The sequence below is a fragment of the Ictidomys tridecemlineatus genome, chromosome 9 (assembly GCF_052094955.1).
Source record: "Ictidomys tridecemlineatus isolate mIctTri1 chromosome 9, mIctTri1.hap1, whole genome shotgun sequence".
Lineage (NCBI taxonomy): Eukaryota > Metazoa > Chordata > Mammalia > Rodentia > Sciuridae > Ictidomys > Ictidomys tridecemlineatus.
In genome coordinates, this window is record NC_135485.1 from 132896144 (window position 1) to 132922112 (window position 25969).

At 44.3% G+C, this 25969-nt stretch overlaps 1 protein-coding gene and 1 long non-coding RNA gene across 3 annotated transcripts in view; both read left to right on the forward strand.

Moving 5' to 3' along the window:
• Maml3 (mastermind like transcriptional coactivator 3) overlaps positions 1-25969 on the forward strand; it is a 392101-nt gene that overhangs the window by 91444 nt on the left and 274688 nt on the right. The window lies entirely within an intron of this gene.
• Positions 1701-5499, forward strand: LOC120892589 (uncharacterized). Its single transcript, XR_005737341.2, has 2 exons — positions 1701-4743; positions 4929-5499. It is a non-coding gene; the product is annotated as an uncharacterized LOC120892589 (long non-coding RNA).

A 25969-nucleotide genomic window follows, 5' to 3' on the forward strand; every position in this document is an offset into this window, starting at 1 on the left:
CAGGGATCAGGAATGTGGCATCGGCAGTAATTTAGGTGTGAGGTGGTTTGGCCCTGGAAACCTAACCAAGAGATAGTCCAGTCCCTATTTCAGACAGAAGTGGGAGATCCAGATGTGAGATATACCAGAATCGTCCAACGGGCATCCCGAGGCACTGAGGGAGGCCAGGTGGGGAGTAGTCAAGGTATCCCCCATTTCCAAGCCGGTGCTGGGAGAATCCTGGCACCTCGGGAAATGTGAAGAATTTTGGAAGTGACTGCATGAGGAGACAAGTTTCAGAATTGGAAGTTTTCTATCCAACACCAGGGCCACCAGTTGTTGGTGGCTATAGTTCCTATCACCACCTGAAGAATGCAAAGCCCCTCACGGTGTATTTGCCTTTTGTGGTTGATTTAATAAAATACCACTTTCATGTCTTCAGTAGGGGTGATCTGTAGGCTCTTTTCAGTAACATATAATTCATAACTACATAGCTGCCCCCCACCCGGCCCCCAGCAGCTCCACCTTGTGGATCCCTGTCTAGGGAAGACCCGGAGCGGCTTTCACCTTCAGTGTTGGCATTGGCTAGGTAGGTGCAGGTGGCAAATACAGCCTTTCACTCAACTTACACTTGAACCATGGCTGTTTTTTTTTTTTTTAACAGGTTTTATTCATGCCTCCCATAGACTGATTTTTTTCTTAACCCATTTTGTGAAAGCAACTGATACATGAGAAAGTTCAAGAAGAATGTTAGGAGGGCCATCAACAACTCTGGGACAGTAACACAAATTAACTCAGGGATGAGGCCTCTGCTAGAGGAATGAGGTTGACTCCACTGTGATTCAGAGAGAACCACCTGCCACTTGTGGCCCAGGGGCTAAAAGAGGGCTTTAAACCAGGAGGCCTGATCCCTCGGACCTCCACTGTCTTGTGCTGTGACTTTGGGTAAACTGTACAACTTCCTCTGTCTCCCACGTGAGAAATGAGAATATCACAATTTAACACCCAGTTATTCCAAGTAGATTGTTTGTGAATCAGCAAAATATCTGCAAAGCATTTCAGTCATCCAGAAGAAAGAGTGATATCTGAAGTTTCTGCACTACTAGTGTTCTGTTCAATGTGTACCTATCTTGACGGAAGACTCCTTCGATGTGCTTTGCCAAAACCGAAACAAGTTGTACCTCCTGACCCATTAATTTTATAACTCTCCTGACTTATGCTCTTGGCATCTTGGTGTGGTTTTAAACTTAGTGCCTATTGGGGAGGAAGTCCTGGATTCTGTTTGTGATATTGTTTCTTGTCCTTCCTGGAGAAAAGAATCCAACACTTGTAAATGTTATTGGCATCAGCATACAGACATTTTCTCCTGCTTTTCAGAATATGGTTAATTTTGACTTTCATAATTAAATGGATTTTTTCCTCAACAAGAGGGAATTTCTGCCATCTAACGAATGCACAGAATAAAAGAAATACAGACTAATTTAAAATGCTATTCTATAATTTGTGCAAGTAGAGTTTTTAAATACCCCTATTCCTTGTACCCATGCTTTGCTAACGTATTTTTCTAAGTAGAGCAAAATTCAGTGAATTCTTTCATTTTTCCCAGAATAATTTAATCAAGTATCAGGATAACACAGTGGTTTCTCCTTAGCAGTGACTCTGAAGAAGGCATGAGCTCTTGGAAACTGCTTTCCACTGTCCTCTACGCAGTCTAGATCAAGTCTCTTGATAGATGGGTGTATGTTGTGTCTCCACTGAGGAGACCTAAATTACAGGCCTATCTCTGAGGTCTGCCTGAAAGTGAAGGAACCACAAATGTCCCCAGTCAACTGTTTTCCCAGAGTAGCCAGAAATGTGTCCATCAGTGAGAACCCGGTAGGTGATCTCAGGATGTACAGCTGTGCCCCGAGCAGTAGGTGTCACTGTAGTCAGTGGCTTCTGCTACTCAGTACTTAAGGGGTTAATCGGGTCTGGTGTAGCAAGAAGAAAGGGGCCCATCTGTGTCCTGCAGGGTGCTGGTCTTTGTCTCCAGGGCACAGTTGACCCCAGTGGAAGACCCAAGTGGGCTCCATTTTTCCCTAGGGCGGGCAGAGGGATCCTTTGCCATCTGTATTTTTGACGCTAAGGCTGGCTCTTGGGTGTTATGGAGTCGGGTGGGTTGGAGTGGAGGCACTGGTGAGATGATCCTTCTAACCTTTGGTAGGGAGACCTAGAACCAGGGGAAGGGGAGGAATCTATGAAGAGAAGCAGGAGAATCTGGATTAGCCTAGGTGTTCCCTGGTTACTGCTGCTGAGTGGTTACATTTGGGCAGTGAGAGGGGGCAGAACTTCCATTAGCCTCCCTCTCAGAAATTTCCCTTGCACCACAAAGGAGGCAAAGCAAAGGAAAGGGGAAGAGAGAGAGAGAGAGAGAGAGAGAGAGAGAGAGAGAGAGAGAGAGAGAGAGAGAGAGAGAATTAGAAGAAAGAAAAAAGAAGATCTCTTTCTAGCAGAGCTGTACTTCTCTTTTGCCACTTCCACTCCAGAAAGCTAATTTTCAACCACTAAAATGGAATTTAGGATTTAGAAATAGCTACTGTGTTGACTAATTAAAAAAAAAATCCCCTGATTACATAGCCAATTGCCTTTTCAAGTACACCCAATTTTACTTTTTTCCTTTCTAGTAACAACACCCTGGTGTAAAAACAAAATCAAACCGAGGAAACTCACTGCAGAGTTTCAGATTCATCTCATCTCTCATTTCTTGCCCCGATAACCATCTCTCTCCCCACCCACCACCCCATGCAGCAGTAGATTGTCCTTTAAAGAAAAACACGCGGAGACAATCTAGGGTGTATGCACAGACTCATTAAAATCCCTCCTGTCCAGTCTCTGCCCCTCCCCGCAGCCTGCCCGTTGGCTGCTGGGCGCCGCCTGATCCAGCCCTGCACTCGGTGGTACAATATGTGGAGCTCAGACTGCTCTTTCTCTCTCTCTCCTCTCTCCCCTTCTGCCTCCCCCGGAGCGAGTGGCTCGTTTTAAACCCTCGCACACTCGCTGATCCAGGTGGCGTCGCTCGCTGCGGCTCCTGCTCGCTGTTGCTAAGTGAGAGGCACCAAATCGCACGGAAAGCTGAACCAATAGCATCCTGACCCCCAGAGGCTGGTAAAAGCTGAAGAAAGAGAACCCCACCGTGCGGTCTGCGACCGGCGGGTCCTCCTCCCCCTCCCACCTTTTCTTTTGCAACAGGAAGGGGAGGTGGCAAGGGAGATGGTAGGAGGAAGAGGGAAGAAAGAAGGGGGGAGGTGGATCCTAATACGCTTGGCTGTACTTGAGATAAATGCCATTTTTTTTTTCTTTGTGAAGGAAGAGGAACGGTCGCTTCCCCCGTGCAATCGCACACCAGCAGATGCGCTTCTCTCTGCCCCCAAACTGCCTGCGTGGTCAGGGCTCATCTGAATAAGATGTCTGTTGACCTGCACACCCGCGCGGCTTTTCTCTCTCCCCGCGCAGCCTGCAATCTTTGAATCCCGCAGTTCTGCGGATCTGGGCACCCTGTTCCTTCCTCCTGCTCTCTCTCTCGCCTTTCCTTTCTGTCTTGTGACAGTCTCCTCCCATTCCTGAGTGCATTTCCTTTGAATGCAAAAATGAGCAAAGGGTATTTTATGTGTCATCTCCTGACGTCCTTAGATCGTTTTAGGGAGTGGGACAAGGGCGGAGGCATATTTATAAAGGTAATTAAAAAAAAAAACACACAACCCATTAAGGATTCATAGTCTTTTGGCAAGGTCTGTGCTAGTACAAAGTGAAATGAGAGGCTGTTCTTAACTGGCTCACTGCCAGTGTAGACAGCCAGTGGTATAGTTGAGATTATACCCAGGAAATGACCTTTCTCCTATAATTACCAGGATATTTTAGGCAACATCAGACCCGAGTTACCTGGGTAATTATGGCTTTGTAGATCTGACCTTAGAACAAAACAGATTCCGTGGAAAATGTTTGCTCTCTTTGGTGATGACAGTGTGAAGGTGCCCCTTGCCCTCACAGCCACAGGAAGCCTAAGTTCAAGGAGACTTTCCTCCATTCTGTGTCAAGCAGGTTCCCAGCAAGTTGCTCCTGACCTTTTGGAGATGGCGCTATTGTTTGGTTGCTTTGAGAAACTAATCTGCATTTATTTCTGAACCAAGGATGTTGAGGTGCTCTGTAACCTCCTGGGTTTGCTCTGTTTGGGTGGGATGTCAGAGGACCATGTCAGGCTTAGATGGCCCACTTGCCCTGGGAAGTGTTCTCTTTGTATTTGAAATCCCTTCCCTTCACTCAAGGTCACACAGAGGAATGACTATTATTCTCATCCTCCACCTGCTTCTCCCAGCCTTTATACTCATTTGGGGCTTTTTGTTTGTTTATGTGAACGAAACGAAACTGCTTTCATAAAGAAAGTATCTGCTTAAGCAAAAGGGAAGCCCCACTGAAAAACCTTACCCAGTGCTGAATGTCTGGGACATTTTCCTTTTTTGTCTCAAAAGTTTCTTTTTCTCATTATCATGAGAAGATAGTCAGGCTGCCAGCCCTTGTTTATAATATTTAAAGAGAAAATTCATAGATAACCTTCAAACCTCATTTTACTTTCAGTCTCCTCCAAGTTAAACTGAAGGGATTTATGGGTCGCCCAACACCTTAGTCTACTGTGCCTATTCTGGGGGAAAGATGTTAATGACAAACTAATGCTGCAAAAATGGGCCCAGAAGTTAAGAAACAAGACAGACAGACAGACCAACAAATCCTGTAAGTCCACTCATCCTGTGTTTGACCCGGGCTGGCTACTCCAAGGTGGTGTTCCTTGCGCTCCTCTGTCTGTGCTCAGCATGTGCTCAGGGCTGGGCACCACCTGTGCGGGGAGAGCTAGGCCCTGGCCCGTGCCTCCCTCTCTGGGCTGCATCCCTTATGGTTTGACCAACTTCATTATTCAGATACAGGCGCTGTGCTCCACCAAGGAAACCTGCCAGGACCAGCTCCTCTGCTTCTGGTTTATAATTCTCCTCCTCCAAACCCCAGCTTCACACCACTCCCAACTCATTTGGCCACACACAGACCCCTCTACGTCCCCCAGCACTTTCCCCTCGAGTGCACACTGGTCTGACATCCTTCCTGGGCCTCCTTATAAGGCCTCTGTCAGATTGCCCTGGGGACCTGCTGTGTCCTCCGCTCTGTGCCTTTGCTTACAGGTGCCCTCTGTCCAGACCGTTCCTTTCCCTCAAGCCTCTCCCGTGGATAACTTGGTCTGAGAAGTGCTCTTAAATACAATTTCCCCAGTGAACGCTCTCTCAGGGTCTCCCCCTCAGACTTTATCTTCCAGTCCTTTGAAGCACCATGGCTACCTTTTCCTTTCCTCTTTTGGAACTTTTTACTTTCTACTTTCAGTTGAACTTGCTGCATCCTGGGTAGTACTGGTGCAGCCCAAGCAGGTCTCTAGTCCCTCTCTTGTGTCCACTTTGGCATTCCTGCAAAGCCACATCAAATAAATATATAATTGCACACAGACTGCATTTGCTTTGTGAACATCACTTCGCCGGGTGCCCTTCACGGCCCAGTTGATAACCTTAAATTCCTTTTATATAGAAAACCAGAAACCGTATCCTTTCACTTTAAGTTATTCAGAGCCAGACTGGGTCTTTCTTATCTACCTATTTCCTATATTTGTCCATTTTATGTTGCTATAACAAAATGCTTGAGGTTTGGTAATTTGTTTTAAAAAAGAGGTTTATTTGGTTCACAGTTCTGAAGGTCCATCTTCTGCTCCATCTGGTAAGGACCTCATGTTGGTGGTGTTGCAGTAGTAGAAGTAAAAGAGGTCCCAGGCCACACAGGAAGCCAGGGAACTTTGGGGGTCAGGCTTGCTCATTTATAACCTGATCCCACTAGAAAAAGTTGGAGTCTCATGAGAACTGTATCAGTCCTTTCTAAGGGCAGTGACCACAGTGGTCTAACCATCTCCCACTAGGTCCCACCTATTAAAGGTTCCACCACCTCTAATACTGTCACATTGGGGACCCAGCTTCCAGCAGATGACCCATAGGGACAGACCACGATCAAACCACAGCATTCACGAAGTCCTTAACTGCTTTGTATCCAGGGGGCACTGAAGAAAGACCTGTTGCATTGTCACATACTGAAGCCCAGGAAACCTGAAAGGTCATGTCTGTCATTTGCCAGGTTCATAAACAATATGGGAGGAGAAGAAATGAATTTTCTGTGAATATTTTAAATTAGATCATGAGACCACAAAGAAATTCAGCTAAATATTACTGTGCTTACCACTCAGAAGAGTCTAGATGATGGTACAGTAACAAGCAACTCCCAAATCTTAGTGATTTAAATTAAGAAACCAAAGTTTGCTTCTTGCTCATCTATATTGGGGATTGGTGGAGAAAGGGGGACTCTGTTTATCCCATTGCTCAGGGACTCTTTCCAATAAAACCAGCAAAGGAAAGAGAGCTCCAGAGGGTTTGTCTTGAGTGGATCATGTGAGCTCTAACCTCAACAGTGGGTTAATCCATCATAAGCTAATAGTTTGAATGAACTACTGGGAGGAGGTAGGAACTGCAGGCAGGTGGGGGCATGGTTGGATAAAGTACGTCAACCCCTGGGGACTATATCTGTCTCTTACCCCTCCTCTCCCTCTCCCTCTCACCCATTCTTTCCCCTCCCCCTCCCCCTCCCTCTGTCTCTCCCTCCCCTCCCCTTCTCTCTCTCCTCTCTTTCTGGATACCATGAGCTGAGGATCTTTCCTCCACCCTCTCCTCCTACCTTGATGTTTGGCCTCACCTCAGTCCTAAAGCAATGGAACTAGGTGACTATGAACTGAAATGTCTAAAATCATGAGTCCAAATTCATCTTTCCTTCCTCCAAGTTTTTCTTGTCAGTTGTTTTGGTCACAGAGGTGAAAAGCCAATAAACACAATTCAGTGCTCCAACCCAGAAGTGGTATCTGTCACTCTGGTCACAACTTATTTGCTGGAACTAGTCACATGATCCCATGTAACCACACGATATTCTAGAAAGTTGAGAGATGTTGAGAGTGTATTGATTGCTGCATTCTTTTGAATTATGCTCCAGGTACCTACCTAAGGGCTACTCTGAGGTTTTGACTGTTGCCATAGTCAGGATCCCAGAAAATCAGGACAGGTTTTATGATTTTACACTAAGAAATTAGAGTATACAAATGTTCCATAATAGTTGCATTCTTTTTCTTAGTGAAACATTAGAAGCAGCCTACGTATCCAATAGTAGGGGATTCTGTAAGTTATAGTATATATAGAAAATGGAATACATATAGCCATTGTAATTATATTTTAGAATACTTATGAGATTGAAAAAATGTTGGAGTATACTGATTGCTGTATTCTGAAAAAGCAAGCCCTGGGAAAAGGATATGCAGCAAATTCTCTTTTAAAAAAAAATGCATTGGAATTGAGTGTAGAACAATTGACTGGTGGTCACTACAGGCTGGAGGCAGAAGAGGTGGAGAGGCTGGGGAGAGATTAGCCAGCGGATACTAAGTTGCATGTAAATAGGGACAAGAGGTCCTAGCCTGCTGCTGCACAGTGAGGTGACCACAGATAACAGTTGTGTCCTGCATATCTACAAAAACTACAAGAGATTTTTGAATGTTTTCCCCTCGAAGAAGTGATATATGTTAGAGAAGAAAGAAATGTTTGGCCTAATTATTCAGTTTATATAGACATCAAAACATCACATGGGACCCCATGAATATGTGCAAGTTCTGTGTTTTATGTGTCAGTTAAAAATAAATTTAATTAGAAATATTTTTTTAAATGCAATAAAGCTGGAAATAAGAAGATGAACAGAGGACTTTTACTTTCTCATGGTAATATGATGGGTGGATTTTGTGCTTTTTGCCTTGTGGGGTTCTTTTTGGAGGGGGCCCGGGGGCAGTAGGTAAGCAGGAATGGCTTTTTGTTGTCCATAAGAGGATATGTAAATTTCTCTGGACTCCGAAATGTGTTCATTTCAAGTAGCATGTATGATATGACTTCTTTTAGGTGAATAATTTGGTATAGGAGGTCCACAGATGTGTCCCCTAGGTCTGTGGTGAGACCAGCCTGGTGCCAAGAGGCGAATTCCTGAGCGGTGCTCCTGCGGATGAGGAGACAGCTCCCATGTGTCCGGGAATGGGCGTTCCACCATTTCTTGCCCTTTCTTCTGCCAAGGCGCTGTATAGATCTTCCATGGCATTTTGACTTGACATTTCACAGCTGCTGCAAATCCACTAAGCAGGGACTTGACACTGGCACTTTGAGGCCGCTGGTAGCACGTTGGTTTGTAAAGAGATGCTAAATTTGCTGAGATAGGGAAAAGCTGGCGTGTATTTATTTTGGGATGAGACGGACTCTTGTGAAATAGGGGCCCATCCTGAAGAACTTGTCGCACTCATTCATCTTGTGTTGTGTGCGGAGCTAGAATGCCACAGCTGTCATCCGCTCTCAATGAGCGATTGTCATATTGCCAATCCACAATAATACAGAACCATTTTCATTCTCCACGTTGAAGCGTTGCCATTGTGGGGTAATTCAGTTCATATTAACAATGCTTTGATGACAATTGCTCACCGCTCCGCCCTTCCAGCCCTCCCTCTCTGCTTTTCTTAACCAGAGGGAAATGTATTTTGACAATTCATCCAGCGTTACCAGTTTTCTGCTTTTAAAACATTTTGGGCACCTAGCCCTCATCGAAAATGAAGAGAACCCACCAGTCTATTTCCTCTTTCTGATTGGACTCCCTTGGGATTCCATAGAGCTTCACCTAGAAGAACTTAAACATATTTTTAGCAATTTTGTATCTATTCTCCATGAGAAAGAAACAGGTGTTATTATTGTCTTCTTACAAGAAGCACAATTAGAACCCAACTCTCTTTGCTTTAGGTGTTAGTCTGTTTCTTAAAGAGTCTGATTTTTTTCCCCCTACCATCAACAGTGCTGTCCATTGTGTTTACATGGATGAATTAATGGCCCTAATGAATTTATATTCGCTGATTTTCCCTGGAGGGGAAATTCATTCTGTGTATAAGACTTCACTGATGTTCAAGGTACTTTCCTGTCGCAGTAGACTAGTTTAACCCGAATGCGAGTGTTGTCTTTGTGAGCCTTTTTCCAGGATCTAAATTGAGGTGGGCACAGTTGATATGATTAAAATACGCTGTGCATTCTTGTATCAGCTGTTCCTGGTAGATGCTGGGATTTTAAAATACAATTTTTATGGTCGCTGTTGGATGTTGGACTTTTCAGGCTTTTAGTTTTTCACCAGCTCAGATTCTTGCCTGAAAATATGTGGCAGAACGCGGGGAGAGGGAGAGTTTGAGACAGGGAGGAAGTTGGATGCCAGAAACCACCAGAAATTTTTGTAAGGTCACAAATCCCCCAGATGACTGAGTTGAAAATGCTACGTTCGGCATGGTCTTCCTGGGGCCCGACTTCCTCAGCATTCCTATAAAGTAAAAAATCAGGGCCTTTGAAATAGCACGCTCCTCACATACAGGAAAACAAAATAGAAACTAGGTAAGGAGAATTCAGCCTGGCACATAAGACTTGAACAGAGCCTTAGGTAAATGAATTTAGATTTAAATGTCTCCTATTCTGCATCTATAAATGACAACTGGAAATGTTAAGAGAGAAGAGGGGTGAGAAGGAGACGGGAAGGGAGAGATTCAGTCATAAAATATGCATGTCACGTTCGATTAGTCACGTCCTTAGTGCCGGGGTGCATCTTAGAACAGTCCTGAATTTGAATAGCTTGTCTCTTTGTCCTGATAGGTAGTTTTTTTAAAAAAAAAATCAGAACTGAGCCTCTGTTTCTGGCTGGCACTACATGGTCGCTAAGCTGTTCAGGGCACTATGTGACCCAAGTCTAGAGGCCCCGGGGTCGTGAAGTACAAGACTTACCCAACAGCTTGGAACAGGAAGTGAAGACCCTGCCACTAACTGAAACTTCACTCTAGGGCACCAGGGGCATCTCTCTTCTCAGGCAGGAAGCACCAGGGGCCCACAGGAAGCTCCACAGTCCTTCAGCAGATCCCCACCACACTGTCTTGTCACATGGTCCCTGTGTGACTGGGCCAGACCTATGGGATATCGCCCTTGTTTTTGACTTTGCCCCTTTGAAAAGGGGGGCTGTGGATCAGAGTGGGGCGTGGTGGGGGAGAGGCATGGAGGCAGGGTTTAGCTGAGCGGCCCTTGGTCCACATCATTGTTCTGTGTGGTCCAGACAAGGTCTGCCAGCTGTCCTGGAAGCCACAAGTTAGAAGCATTTATTTTGCCTTTATTTTTGCATTTATTCACTTGCATTCGTCCTCCACTCACTCAGCTGATGACACGGTTAATAGTGCCTCGTCTGGAGCCATGTAGACAGTAGGGTGTGAATCCCACCTCTGCCATTTCCTGGATGTACATTTGGGAACACTAATGTGAATATTAGTACTTCTGACTTGAGAGGAGTTTGGGCAGAATTAAATTATTTAACAATGATTCTAACGGTATCTTATGTTTAGTAAGACTTTAGTAAAGTCACCATATTTATCTCTCTCTCTCCTTTTTCTTTCTTTGTTCACTCTGTTGCTCAGGCTGGCCTCAAACTCCTGGGCTCAAGGGATCCTCCTGCCTCAGCCTCCTGCGCCCCGTCATACTCAGCTTGTTTGTTTATTTCCCAAATAAGAAACGGGATCCACATAGTCTAAGGTCTCTTCTGGTAAAATAGGCTCTCTGGATCATGGAATCGCACACGTTCCTGGTTTTTCTATATATTTTTCATCATCTGGATAGTTAAAAAAAATGAATATTCTCCCTGTCATTAACAGTGTGAGAGGTTAGATCACTCCTCTGGTTTTGGGAGGCAGGAGGGCTGGGTTTAAATCTAGTTCTTCAGTTTTGAATAGCTGATCCTCTGCCTCGCCCTCCCTTCCCTTCTCTCCCGTGGATTTCCTTCCATCCTAACCGCTGGCCTCCTGTCTTCAGAGCCCAAGCGAGCCAAGGTGTGTTTATCCAGTGGTGTGTAAGGAACAATTCCCATTCATGTCACTTCAAGACCCAGAGGTACTCTAACGTACCTCTGGAAAATTGCAATATCTCACTATGCATATGTATAGGGTCGGACATGAACTCTTGTCTACATAAAAGAAAGTAAAGTTTTATTCTAAATGTCAAAAACAAGAAGTTTAAAAAATATTCACAGCGTGTCTTACATTCCAACGGTTCCCGGGCGCCCTCCGTGAACGTGTCCTAGACTGCATGATCAGACACTTGCTGAACAGCAATTGTAGTTCTGTTCTCTCAGGGACTTGAGTTGAATTAACTGTATTAGCTCAGATTGTCATAGCATCTCAAGAATAGAAGGAGGGTAATATTTTATGTTTATGTAGTGGTGGAAGAAGGCTATTATTATGCATAATATATATATTTGAATCCTAGTTAAACTGTGAAGAGTTCGTTCCTGACACTGATTCCCCTACTCTGGCAAGATACGGTCAGTGTGAAAGACATAAATGTGGCAATTACTCTGTGTGCAATTTCACATTTCCATTGTTCACAAAATCATGATGGCCTTTTGTTAAGTACTTTACAATGTGGATTGTCGCTCTGCGGAGAGGGTGTGCTTTGAAGTTTCTAATTTCTGCGGAAGGTGATCTCAGATACAATATGGTAGACCAGTGGTAGAGGAGGAGGGCTGGTCAGCTGAGAGGATGTCAACCATATTGCCCTTGCATGGGAGGGACCGAGTTACGGTACCTGCAGAGGCTCAGGTGGGAGGGACCCTCATCCTGCACCTGGACATGAAATCCATCTGAGTCCTACGCGGTGGTTGGTGGTTGGGGAACCTCCCTCTCTGGGGTTCAGGCAAGTTTTCAGGTCTATCCCATAAGTTCAAAATATGGTTCTTAGTTTCCCTTTGTCTCCCACCCCATATCCATTTGCTGATTCAGACGATTAGAGATGCCCTCCGTGCGACGATGAAGTAGAAATAAAAATGCAATAGAAATGAAAATGGAAACGTGTTCCCTCCTCAAGGATCTTATAGGATGCCCCCCTTCACGTGAGACCAGATCAGCTTGCTACCTAAAGGAAGCGCCAGAGTCACCCCTCCCTCCCTTTCCCACCTTTTCTACCTGAACCTTCCTGTCTTGGCCACGTTCTGGTCTAGAAGCGTGTCCACCAAGCCTCTCTGCTCTCCTTGTTCAGTTCTGTTTGTGTTCATTCCTTGCCTCCTGTTTGGCCATGCAGAGGAGTTGGTCTTTGAACTTGGCTCGTGTATTTCTTGGGGTGGGGCGGGAGGTGTAACGAGAGGTTGGCAGTAGGGTGTAATCGCACTTAAAAGGTAAAAACGATGGGTGAGGTGGCATGTGTCTGTGGTCCTGGTGCTGGGGAGGCCCAAGTTCAGCCTGCAGTTCAGGGGCAGCCTAGGTGACACTACAAGGCCCCATCTCAAGAAAGAAAAAAGTAAGGAAGAAACACCTCCAGGTGTTTTATGGCCGTAAGGCAGCACCATGTCAGCTGGGCTCTTGTGTCTGTAAGAGTCCCTTTTATCAAATCCCTGCCTGGCCCTGCATTCAGGAAGTGCCGCAGCAGAATAGAAAAGGCAGAGGTGAAGTGAGGTAAGCAATGACAGTGCTCGTCCCTCATGCTGTGCCTAAAAGGTGTCAGTAGGAGGAGCAGATGCCAGAGGTAAAGTCACCTTCAAGGTCAGAAGCGCGGTGACTACGAAGATGGTGACCAGATCACTCGGGTGCGCATGGGTAAAGGTTGCCAAACATGGTCATGGAACGCACCTCCTGACTGGTGGGCTGCTCAGGAGTGAGTGTGCGCACAAGGCTCCCCCTGATTGTGCCCAGGTGACCCAGCAGGCAGATAGGGACATTACGGCACTCTCATCCAAGGCTTCAGAGATCCTTCCACTAGTGTACCTTAACAGCTTGTTCTGTCCTTTCCATCCTTCCCTCGATTCTCATCCCAAGGAAGGTCATAGCATTTCATTTAATTTGCCTTAATTTACCTCACTGTCGTTTCTGTATATGCAGAGGCGGCTCTGCCTTGCCGTTGGGCTCTGGTATTTGTGCTGTCCGTAGACTCTCAATCCTCATGACCACCCTGAGAGCCAGGTACTATTATTATCATCCCTATTTTATATAAGAGTAAACTGAAGTACTTGTGTTCAGTACTTTCCTGAAGTCTCACCTCTGGTTAGCGATGGAGCTGGCATTACGAACCCAGATAGTCTGTTGTTGGTGAGGGTTGTCTAGATATATATGGTCCTTCCTTGGGGCACACAGTCATTGTGACAGACCCTAGGAAGTCAGGGGAATAAACACAGAATCTTTGCCCTGCATTAAGATACACATTTAAAAGTATCACAAGTCGCAAGGGGTCTCTCCATGTTGATTTGCTGTCCCTTTAGGGACAGGACTTGTTTTCAACAGTCCTGACATTTTTACCTGAAACCCTGAGAAATGCACTGTGGCCAGCCAGCTGGGTGACCTTGGACAAGTCTTTTCATTTCACCTCACCTGTAAAAGCACGAGGTGGGATCAAATGATGCTCTAGGTCCCTTCCAGCTCTGAAGGTGCTTGGTTGTGTCTTTTGGGAATATCTTGCGTGGGCTCCTGGTGGCTCTGGAAATACAGGCCTTCTGATTCTCTTCTTCACCCATGTAGAATTTCTGAAGTGTCCTGTGATCTTTATTAATCACACAGGGACTGTGATCTCCTCAGACTTATGGAATGGCTAAGGTGCCCTCTGCAGAAGATGTCGTGGCTAATGTTCTCATTACTGACTAATTGGCTAAAGAGACTTCTCTCACATTGCATTAAGGCTGATTGATAGTTTTCTATCACCTGATGGGTGGGATGGACAGCCAAACCAATTACCACTGCAAAGAGAGCTCTGAACAGCAGAGCCATGCAGCTGAAGACAAAAGGCCCTTATAGATTATGTCTAGTCGGGGTGCCTGCTGAGAGTTTGCTAAACGAAATCATTTTCTGCAAAGTACAGTTTGACATGCCTTGAAATACGTGTACCTTAGGGTCACCCTTACACTCACTGGGCCTTGTCCTATTAAAGGAGGGTACGTTTCTGGTTATGTTTCAAACAGGGATAGCCTGGATACCTGGCTTGCTTTGTGACTCACACGAGTTAGGTTTGGGCTTGGGGGAAAACATGCACCCATTTGTTCAAAACTGGAGCGCAGCCCTCCCGTGACTCACATCACGCGGAGACGTGCTCTATTTCGATGGAAGCTTGTCGACACAGGGCATTACTCAGATTCCTTTTCCTATTCGTTTTCTTTTCATGTTGCTCAGGCTGTTTAGAGGAAATAATATTCAGGTCACTTGTTTCGTCATTTAAATTGAGTCCATTTCTTGTAGCTAGTGCATTAATTTATTGAAATCTCTGTTTAAGGTGCCAACTCCAGTTGTAGAGTGGAAAGATAAAGTTAAAGCGTAACTCAGGGAACTTCTTGATCACCTCTTAGTCTTACTAGGGATTGAACTCAGGACCTCGCATGTTAGGCAAGTGCTGCTGAAATACACACATCTCCAGTGCCTGCCCCCCGCTCCCCCCATCCAAGAGTCAGAAGTCATTTATGATGTTTCCCTCTAAGCAACTCTGAGTTTTGAGATTTTCCTGGAAATGAAAACTCAGGGTTCTTAGTGCCTTAGTTTCCCGGGAATCTACTGACTTGTGTTCTACACTCAGCAGTGGACTGAGAGACAGCAGTGCCCCCAAGCAGGACCTCACTGATGACCCCTGGATCCTTAGCCTCCCGTGTTCGGGAAAGCTTCAGTCCTGTTGGAGAGCCAGACTGCCGAGCTCAGGGGAGTGGCTGTAACCACAGCTGCGCCCCAGTTGCTCTTGAGCCATCGTCGTCACCTTCGAGGTGTTTTCTAAAATAGGCACCCAGAGTCTGATGCGAGAAATCAGCTCTAAGAGACCAACTGGTGAGAAAAGAAATGAAAGAAACCGTGGTCATTCTTATAATCTGAAAACCCGTGACTGAAACAGGAGGAGGAGGGAAAGACGCATCCTTAGGAGTGGGAACATTTGGGCTAGAACGCCTGCGCGTCACTCAGGGGACGAGCCTGGAAGCGATTCCTTGGTCCTGCCTATCCACCTGCAGCAGGAGAGTCCTGTGGGGTGAACCGGCTGGTGCACCATCAAAAGGACAGGGGGTGGTGTTGATCTAGCTCAGCCTCTGACTTGAGAGGGTCATTGGGTGCACAGCAGTGACATGACTGATTTCAAGAGAGGCAGGTTTTAAATCACGGTAGCTCTTCCATCCTCCCTGACAATGAAGATGGAGTTCAGAAGTACCATTTTCCTGCATGTGGATGACTGAGATCCCCGCGCCACCCACCCACACACACACACACACACACACACACACACACACACACACTTGCTGCACTCCCTGAGGCAGGGGCTCCTGGAAAGCAGTAAGGCAGGCTGTGACCTGGGCAACTGCTGGATCATCCCTCGCCTCAGAGCAGCGCGTGCCAGGGTATGCCTCAAATGTGTTGGGAAAATGCACACAGTCATCATTTAATGGAAACCTGGATGGACAGGGCTGTGGAAGCCCAGTTAATCACAGAAGGACTGTTGGCAACAGAAAGACTGTGGTATAGGAAACGATTTTGGAAAAGGAGTATGCCTCTTCCTTACTTTTCCTGTGCCACCCATTCCCTTTTGTAGGTGCTCGTTTCTGGTTGGAATTCATCTTAATCCGTGTTCACCTGCACTGTTTATTTTTCTAGGAGCTCCTCAGTAAGAAATGTAACAGGATAAAACTCCAAAAAAGTGGACCTTGGGTTCTGAATAAAGCTTTACCCCTCGGCTCGGATGGAGCAATTTGGTGTTAAGTTTTAGCATTCTGTTAGCATTTTAATGGGAATATTTTACATGTATTCCCCAGAAGTAAAGACAGGATTTGGCTTTTAAAAGCTATATTTTATTAAGTGATGATTCCAGTAATTATTCTATTGGATAAAACAAAAAAGGGAAACCTGGTCCCTGAGTTCACGTGTCAGATCTGAGAATGACTGTGTTCATTTTACCTATTTAGAATGTGAACATTCGATCTTTGAGGGCTTAACCCTGGAACTTTCTAAGCTTGTTTTGTTGGACAGCTAATCAAATTTTTGACCTGGGTGTGGTTACTGTTTTCCAGTGGGGTTTGTAGCTGCTACTGTGCCTGCTTCTACCCATGCATAAGCCCCATCCATTAGTGTGTTATTTTATTTGGTTAGATATCATTAAGCGGAATTTGCTAGAAGTAGGCAATTAGGAGTCAAAAATACAATCAGTTAACAGCAGTGCCTTCCTTCTCTATTGCCTCCTCTTCAAATCCAAAGCAAGACAAAAATGTGTTCAGTTACTGAGTAGCTGTGTTTATAGATCTGTGAACATTAAACAGCAAACCCTGATAAACCATTAAGGGCTTACATTTGGTTATCGACTCCGTTTCTTTCAATGTCAAAGAACAACTGAACTATCTCATATCAGGTGTTCATGTAGAAAGAACTGACTTTCACATTGATTGAGTCGAGGGATCCGAGCGTATTTAGCCCATCTCTTCCATGAGGACAAGAACATGGAAACCTGGATCCCAAGCCTGCCTGTATCCTGACACTTGGCTGGCTTACATCATTCATGTTATATCCAGCACCTTGCCAACACTGGAACTTTTGCCTTGTTCTTAGGCATTAAATGGCTTAGTCCTTTGGACATCCCAGCAGGGTGGGTCCTGTTGTCCCCCTTGTTTGACATACTGGAAACTGAGACCTAGAGAGGTTGACTCATCCTAGACCAAGAGCTAGTCAGCATCAGAGTTGGTTTGAAACCAGGTACTCACTGGTTCCAGAACTCAGCGCTCTGAACCTCTGCTGTACCAGCTCATGTGGCACCTGGCACAGAATGGACACCCAGTGGGTATTTGGAGGCTGATGATCAAATGTGATTGGACAGTGAAGGTGCCCTTGAGGCTGGGCCTCCGTGGCCTTTCCTTCTGACCCCGGGTTTCAGTATTTTACCTCCCAGACCCAGTTCTTTCCCACACTCCACCTCTTCACACTCATCTCATTTCTGAGGCTCGAGTCCCTCGTCAGTGTCATCTGCTTCTCCCTTTTTTACATTCCTACCTTTTGTATTTGTATTTTAATTACAGACTCTCGTTCCTGGTCTTCTTCTCATGTGCTCCCGTCATCGCTGCAGGACACAGTTATAAGCAGCTGGGAAAGCTCTGGCCATCAGTCTCCCGGGGGCTCTTGGTGCAGTGATGTTCTTGCGGTGTGTTCAGGGGGGCTTTCTAGGTCTGTGATCATGTGAGACGCACACGGGAAGAGGAGATTGAGCCGGAGTCTTATCTTTCCATAGCTTTTTGGAAATCCAAGCATCAGCTAATGCTCTGAATACGTGTTCACAGTTAGAAGCTGGTGGCTTTTTTTCCAGAAAACACAATTTCTCCCTTTCTATAACCTTTTGACCAGAGAAAAATATCAACCAGTGCATGAGACCCGAAAAGGGACCTTGGAGGATAAACAGCCAGTTCGTTCTCTCATTCTTCGTAAATAGTATTTCTTCCCCCTGATGGCAAAAGTGACATAAATTCATTGCGTGGAATTTATCAACATATAGAAAGGCAGGAGAATAAAAATTGACTGTATTTCTAGATCTCTAGTAAGTTTCCCTTAGAATAAATGTTTAGATGTGATGTTGACACTATAAGCAGGGTTCAAAGGTTAACTCCTTTATACCGTCAAAAGCCCTTCAATAGAATTGTACCAATTTACCTACTGGTACCAGATGCAGGGATATGAATCTAAGTACTCTTATGTTTATATAATGTGTAACCGAAATTATTTTCAAATGGCTTACAGTTTTGATAGTCAAAGAACTTTGAGCCTGCTTAGCTTTGGTGAGGAACTGAATGAACGAGATAATTTTAAAATTCTGGTTTACTATAACTAATTAGCAATTTCAGTGTCTTTGAAAACAGAATAATTTCAAGTCTGAATTTTTCATTCAGAGTAAAATCACTCTGCATTCAACACTGGAAGTTCAACAAATTCTAAGACAGGTCAGCTGCTGTAAAAATAAACCCAAATAACCACTTTCAACTTTGCCTAAATTTTATCACTGTGATAAAAGGGAGTTAGCCTCTCGGAGCTTTCCTGGCCTTGTCTTTGAAAATGAGTGAATAGGACTAAATTATATCTCAAACCACTTCCAATTCTGTGATTCTAGAATCATCAATCTAAATCTGTACAGAAACATTTAGAACTACGGGAATAGTGTTGAGGGTGGGGAATGAACCCTTCCTAGTTAAAGACTGAGGTAAATATGAGGCTGCGGCTAGATAGCAATAGGACTCCAAGTTTCACATTTCCTTTGGAAAATCTTTATTTATTTTGAGCTCACTATGTAAGTCACATGACCTGTCAGCCAGGGCAAACAGAGTCCGCAAAGTTAGTTCAAGTGGCTGATAGAACTATTCCAAGTAAGTTGGTAGTAGGGGGTCCAGCAATACTGGAAATAGAACCACAGGCAAATTCCAGAATATTCAGGAGACAGAGCAAGCTCACTCAATTGAGAGATAAGGGCAATCTCCGTGAAAGAACTTTCTCCGCTACACTTTGGTAGGCAGAGATAGTCAGAGGAAGTTACTAACTAAGGTAATCGGGTCCTTCCAGAATATCTTGATGACTAACCCTATGAAAATGTAAAATCGATGGATGAAAGTCTCCATGCCACCACAGAGTTATTATAAAATTTAACTTACATCCCACTTGAAAAATGTCACTCATTGAAAATCTTTGTCTAACCCCTATTGCGAAGCCTTGGCTGATGGATTACGTATTTGAATCAAAATTTAATATAGTGAAATTTCAGGGAAAGAATCATGTCAGGCTCACAGGGCTTGTTCTCTCTCCTCTAAGAATTTTATGTAGTCTCCTCACACACAGTCACAAACTTCTTCGGAGTTGGAAGCAGCGTGAAACTTTTTGTTCTCTCTGCCGTCTATAAGGAAAAATTACTTAGTTCATTTTTAAATATTTATTCTTTCTATAATAATATTATACACACAAAATCTCAGCTTTGATCCTCGGAGGAGAGTCGAAGGTCCAGTGTTCTGACGATTTCACAGGGACACACACTGGCTGTATTTGAAGAATAAATATTTAAATCATAGAATGGGTAAGCATTGGAAGAATAATGGAGAAATTTTCTTTGTTGTTAATCTATTTGTGCTTGAATTTGTTTTAAATGCCCCTGACGATTTTTTTTTCCCTCCCTCATCGTTCTTACTTGGGGCCATTTTGAAGGAAAGGGGTTTGAACCTGAGTGGCTTGGGCAGAGGCACAGCATGGGGACAGTCTGCAGCTGTTTTCTGGTGGCTTTTCGTCTCTGCTGTAGCTGCCTGTAGAACACGGGATTTTCAGCAGGTATTATATGCTGACGCTGCGTAACCATTCTGGGTAATTTCTGAGCTTCTCACTCTCAAAGGTGGGAGCCTTGATTTCCCCCTAACACCATAGTGCCTAGAGAGGTCAAGATGACAATGATCTGTGCCATGCCTGAGGTTTCAAGGTCTCCCCTGATAGAGATGAGGCAGAGGTGACCCTGCGACTCCTGCTCAAGCACTTAGCTGGCACCAGATGGGAGCATGCATTTGGATCTCAGCAGCTGGGAGGCTCAGGTGGAGGGCCAAGAACGGGGGCAGGTAAAATGCCCAGGAGTTGAAAGCAGAGGCTGAGGTGAGGGAAGGGCATCTGTAGTTTTCAGGAAACACATAAACCCAAAATGGTGGAGAAAGAAGAAAGAATTAAAATAACACATGGGGAGAAGAGGAAGCAATGGGAGGAGATGGAGGAGAGGACGATGGGCCTTAGCACAGCTGTTCTAAGCCGGCTCCTGTGTCCCCATGTCCACTTAGTAAAAGCTGCCTCTGTCCTCCCATAGCATTTTTCTCAAGCCAGAAGACAGGCTTCCCTTGGCAAGTGTTGGGCAACCGAGAGCAGAGCCCTTCTCCAAAACTGGTGTTGTCTGTCCGGGGCCACGTGGGTCATAGTTTGTCAATGAATGCCTGTAATCTTACAATCGTTGAATACCCTCTCCCCGGGAAGATTCCTTGAAGTTACTGATGTGTGGTTGGCGTGGCATTCAGAGATGAAGAATGCAATTATCCTGGAATTAGAAGGGGTGGGGTAGAAGGAGCCAAGATCAGCACCGGAGCTGAAAGAGAGGAAAAGGCCTGTAGGGGAAACCAGACCAGAGAAACCAAGAGGGCAAACAGAAAGAGGCGGTGGGGAGAAAGACCAGCACTTCACCTTAGGTACTTCTTCCCACTTACAGAACCATGAATGCACTCCCCCCACCCCAGCAGACTGGGAGAGTGCGAGACGTTCATTGTACTCAGACCAAGGAAAAAGTCAACTTATGTGTCTTCAGTGAATTACTTTATCAAACCAAGCAGAGACCTCCCCCAAATGATCCAAAATCATTTTAGTTAAAAATATGGGCTTGGGGCCAAATCATTTAGATGGCTTTATTTGGTATGAATTTTACAGCATATAATAAATTGACACCTTTACTTATTGTAGTTTTGAAAGAAAAATAGACACATTTGCTAAGCTGGTATAAAATGGTTTTGACATAATAGTTATGTATCTTATTTCAGTTTTATTTATGAATTTATTTATTTACTTGGGCACTAGGGTCTGAACCCGGGGTGCTCTACCGCTGAGCTATACCTTCAGACCTTTTTGTTTTTTACTTCATTTTATTTTGGTAACAGGGATTGAACCCAGGGCACTTAAACACTGAATCACATCCCCAGCCTTATTTTTTTATATTTTATTTAGAGACAGGATCTCGCTGAGTTGCTTAGTGTCTCCCTAAGTTGTTGAGGCTGGCTTTGAACTCATGATCCTCCTGCCTCAACCTCCCAAGCCATTGGAACTACAGGCATGCACCGCCCTGCACCTGGCTTTTTTTTTTTTTTTTTTTTTTGAGACAGGTTCTTGCTAAGTTGCCCAGACTGACTTTGAACTTGGGATCCTTCTGGCTCTGTCTCCCAAGTTGCTGAAATTATAGGCATGTTCCACCATGCCTAGCTCATTTCAGTCTTTTAAAAAGAAGATTCTAGGACTGCAGTTGTGGCTCAGTGGTAGAGTGCTTGCCTATCATGGGTGAGGCAGTGGGTTTGATGCTCAGCACTACTTAAAAATAGATAAATAAATAAATGTATTGTGTCCATCTACAACTAAAAAATATTTTTTAAAAAATAGAAGACTGTAACTGAAGTGATAGATATATACAAGTAGGTGGGTTTTTTTTTGTTTTGTTTTGTTTTTTTACTTTCCCTAATTTTAAAAGTTTATTTCTGTACTGCAATACAGGGTAAAAATTCACTGGTGATTAATCCAACATAACAATCAATAGTCACCAATTGAGTCACCACACAAATAAGAAAAGAATACACAGAGCAGGAGTGAATGTTTCTGAGTATAAAAATAAGCATGCATGTCACCCAGGAAAGAGGGAACCCAGGGTCTCAGCTTGGGGTCTTTGAGGGATAACTGGTAAGTAGAGGAGACTATCCTGGTGGCCAGTGGAAGTCATTGCAAGAAGAGGCCAAGGGTGTCGTTCTGGCATGGGACAGTCACAAATTGGGGCCGACGCCCTCTTCCCCAGATCAATCTGTGTTGCTGCCTACTGTGCTGAGCAGGATTTGGTCCCACCGGAAAGGTGGCACTTGTCCCCTGGGGTGGGAGCCATGCACCTGCAGTCTCTGCCTGTTGGGTCCCATGGTTCTGTGGCTCTTCTCACCTTGTAAAATTGGGGGCAGGTGCTTCACTCAGTGAACGATTTCACCAAGAAAGCCAGACATCATTGGAGGAAAAACAGAGGCAATATCAAAGCGACACTGACAACTGTGCAGAGAGAGAGAGAGAGAGAGAGAGAGAGAGAGAGAGAGAGAGAGAGAGAGAGAGAGAGAAGGAGGGAGAAGGAGAGAGAGAGAAACTTGGGAGTAAGTGAAATCTGTCTGTAGGACTCTCCTAAGGGAGCATGAATCATCGGAGAGGTTCCGGAGTCTACATCTAGAAGTATTTATGGTGATCAGTGGTGCAAAGGGTAATAATACAAACATAATAAAGAAGAGAAAGGAAGGCACGGCAGAGATAAAGGAGGCCTGGCATTAAATGAAGAGGGAGCTAAGCTTAATGATTATGCTCAAATGACTGAGCTATTGATGGCAAAATGGCTGAGCTGCTGAACTGCTTTTTAAAACTGGCCTTTAAGAAGATAAATAAGGATAATTAAACAGTAATGAAGACCTGTTTCATTAAAAAAAAAAAAAAAAAAGAAGAAGAAGAAGAAGAAAACAAATAAATAGGCCAGGTCTTGGATGATGTGTTAGCGTGTGTTAATGAAAGTGGTAATGACTTGATGAAAATATGGAAGCCCTCCTGTGGAAAGCAGGAAGAATAACGAGAGACAGAGGGATGGACGGACGGTGGAGTCAAGAGTGCATGTCCGATTCTAAATGGCTCCACATCTAGTGGGCAAGGATGTCACAGACAATCAGACAGAATCATGCTGTTATCTTGTTTTAGCCAGCTTTTCTAGAATCCTCCCCCCAGGAGCCTGTGGGTCAGAGCTGCACTGGGAAGCCACACTGAGTGCTCCCAGCCCTTCAGGCCCTGTCTCTCTTCTAGTGTTGCTAATGTGTAGTAAAAACACCAGTTTAGGAGAGACTTCACAGAACAAGAGCCCCTGAATAATTAATTTCTAGATAGAATTAGTCCTAAGTCTGTTTCAAGCTCAGTACCTGCCCATAGTAAATATTCTGTGGGCGTTTGTTAAATAAACAAATGAATTAAGAAAACTACATTGCTAACAATAATAGAACATTTGAGAAGGCAAATATGGGAACTTCTATGGGATATTGGAGTCATGAGCCACAAACAACACAGATTTATAAAGATTTTCATGTTAGACCAACTTAATTGATTTTTTTTGTTTTCAAAATCAGAAAAGAGTAGACAAAGAATACACGAAATATGTTATTGTTTCTAAATACATTCAGACATTAATGGAAGAATCGGTAGCAGGTCTCCTGAAATCTAGTTCAGAAAATGAATTCAGACTGAGTCAGATGTGTCAAATTGATTGAAAACTGCCTGAAGGACTGAGAGTGTAATGATAAATGGCGATGCATTGGGTTTCAAGGAGGGCGGGGCTGAATGTTCAGCACAGTCTTATTTATGACTTTTTAAAATTATCTAGGATAGGATGTAAATAGCACATTCTTTAAATTTGTAGAAACTAAATGGAGCGATGTTGTTAAGCCCTGCGTGGGGCAGAGGACAATATAAACTGAACTGACCTGCTCAAGAAGAGAATGTTGTTGATAATTTGATTAAAATCAATTAATGCCCCTGCAGTACTGACTCCTGTGAAGAGCACTATCCCAGGCATTACAGGTAGTTAAAAGACGACTGAGAGTCTCATTGGGAATGGGCTGAGGCTCAGTGGTAGAGTGCTAGCCTACCATGCTCCAGGCCCTGGGTTCCATCCCTAGCACTGGGGGCGGGGGGGGGGGGGGAGAATCTCAGCCAACAACAGACATTTAGCTATAGCAGAAGGAAGCTGTAATAAAGGTACCTGAAAACTGCTGTGGGAACAGAGGAGTGATGACATTCTAAAGGGAACAGACAGGACTGCAAATTCATGTCCTTACACTATAAGAAAAACAGCCATTTAGAGGAAGTGGCTCAGGTTGGACCAAGGGTAACACCGTGTGCCACCAAGAAGCAACAGGACAGTGACTCTTTTTTTGGTTTATTGTTTTTTCTAGCACACCGTGTAAGTCACAGAGAATACAGTCAGGACATTGGGCTCATCCAGTACAAAATCACGTCTCAAAGGGACCTGCCTCTTTTATCATTATTTTTCTTGTGTTAAGGTAAACTACTCGACGCCGTCCTTAATTAGTCTTTATCCTGATCTGAGGATCAATACTGTGGAAACACATAGAACTGCATAAGAAATAACTGCACATAGAGATGTTCATTACTTATTTATGATATTAAAAAATGGCAACAAAATTTAAGGAGAAAATTTAAAAAGATGTTACTGTCTCATTTGACAGTACATTCTCTACGCCGTTAAGGGGTGTTTCTGAAGAATTAGAACAGGAAAATATTTGCATTTTAAATGTTAGATGAGAAAACTAAGATGCAGAATTTACAGCACAATATGATTAGAAGCACAAAGCTAGTGTATTTTTAGAAACAAAATAGTTGTCTTCATGTAGTGAGAAAGAGGATGCTAGGAAATGAAGTATTTGTAGAGTCTGGCGTAATATTCTGTGTTCATTCCCATCTCTAAAGGTTTTTATTTGCATTTTGATAAATGTTTTGTTGAACCTCTAGTAAAGGTATCTTGGGAAAATGGAATGATTTAGCTATGTGGTTATTTTCTCTGAAAAAAAAAATAAAGTCTAATTTCTTAATTACTGAGGGACATTTCATGGTCCTGAAGTTAGATAGACATTAAGCACCCATGGAGTACCATGGCTCCTGGCTGTATAAAGGCACAGCCCAATGAGTGAAGGAGGAGGACATGAGCTGGGGTGGAGCTCAGCGAGGGTCCATCTTCAGCAGCACAAAATCAAAACAAAACCAAAAAGGAGCAAGGATGTGAGGAGGAGCTGGCCACCTACACCAACAACACATTCCTACGCCCACAGGTACCTCAGTAATTCAGCCAATGACTCTCCAGGACCAGGAGCCAGTCTCTGGGAGAGATTGTAAATGCCAACCATGGAAGGGGAGCAGGGTTAGTGGGCCCATTTAGTACTTTCAAACAGGGCTTTAGGATACTGCATGAAAAAAGACATATTAAAAGTAGAGACAGCAAATCTAGAGCTGTCAGGAGTCCTGTGAAGTCTTTCTGAATCAAGGTGGGCACCATTGTGGTGTTCTTTTCTTCCCTCTCAGCTCTCCATCACCCTTCATTCTCTTCTCTTTCATTCTCCCCTTTGGTCCTGACCTCAGCCTTATGAGAAGGGAACCATAGACCCAGGTGTGTATCTGACCATTTCCTGAGAAGTTTGTTTTCAAGATTATTTTACCCGGCATGCATTTCTTTTCATGAGGATGAAAATCCTTACATGTTTATGGAAATGCTTTATCATGAAAATTGTCAAGCATATGCAAAAGCAAGAGATGGTATAGCTGGGCACAGTGGTGCACATCTATAATCCCAGGGGCTCCGGAGGCTGAGGCAAGAGGATCATGAGTTCAAAGCCAGCCTCAGCAGAAGTGAGGCGCTAAGCAATTCGGTGAGACCCTGTCTCTAAGTAAGATACAAAATAGGGCTGGGGATGTGGCTCAGTGGTCGAGTGCCCCTGAGTTCAATCCCTGGTACCCCCCACCCCCCCAAAAAAGAGAGAGAGTATAACGATCCATGTGCCTTCACTGAGCTCCCTTGATTATCAAGATTCTGCCACACTTACTTCATCTGTCCCCCTTTTATCATCAAAGTAAAAATCTAAGACATGGAGTCATTTCAGCCTTCTTCACTTTAGGATGCATCTCTAAAATAAGTGATTTCTCGTATGCTGTTGCCACATCTAACCAAATTAACAATAACTTCTTGGCAACATCTAATACCTAGACCATAATCAAATTTCCTCAATTAACCCAAGAAAGCCTTCTGCATATTGGTTTTGTTTTTCAGGATCCAAGAAAAATCCCTGCTTATATTGGTTGTTGTGTCTCTTAGATCTTTTTAATCTCTGTTCCTGTTTCCTACCCCACCCTCATCAACACGTAAAAAAACATTCTTTGAATGTCAGAAAAATAGTCAAATGGAGTGCTCTGGGAAAGCATTAGAACAATAAAGTCAGCCTGTTTATTCTTCTGTGCGAAACTTTTTCCAGAGTA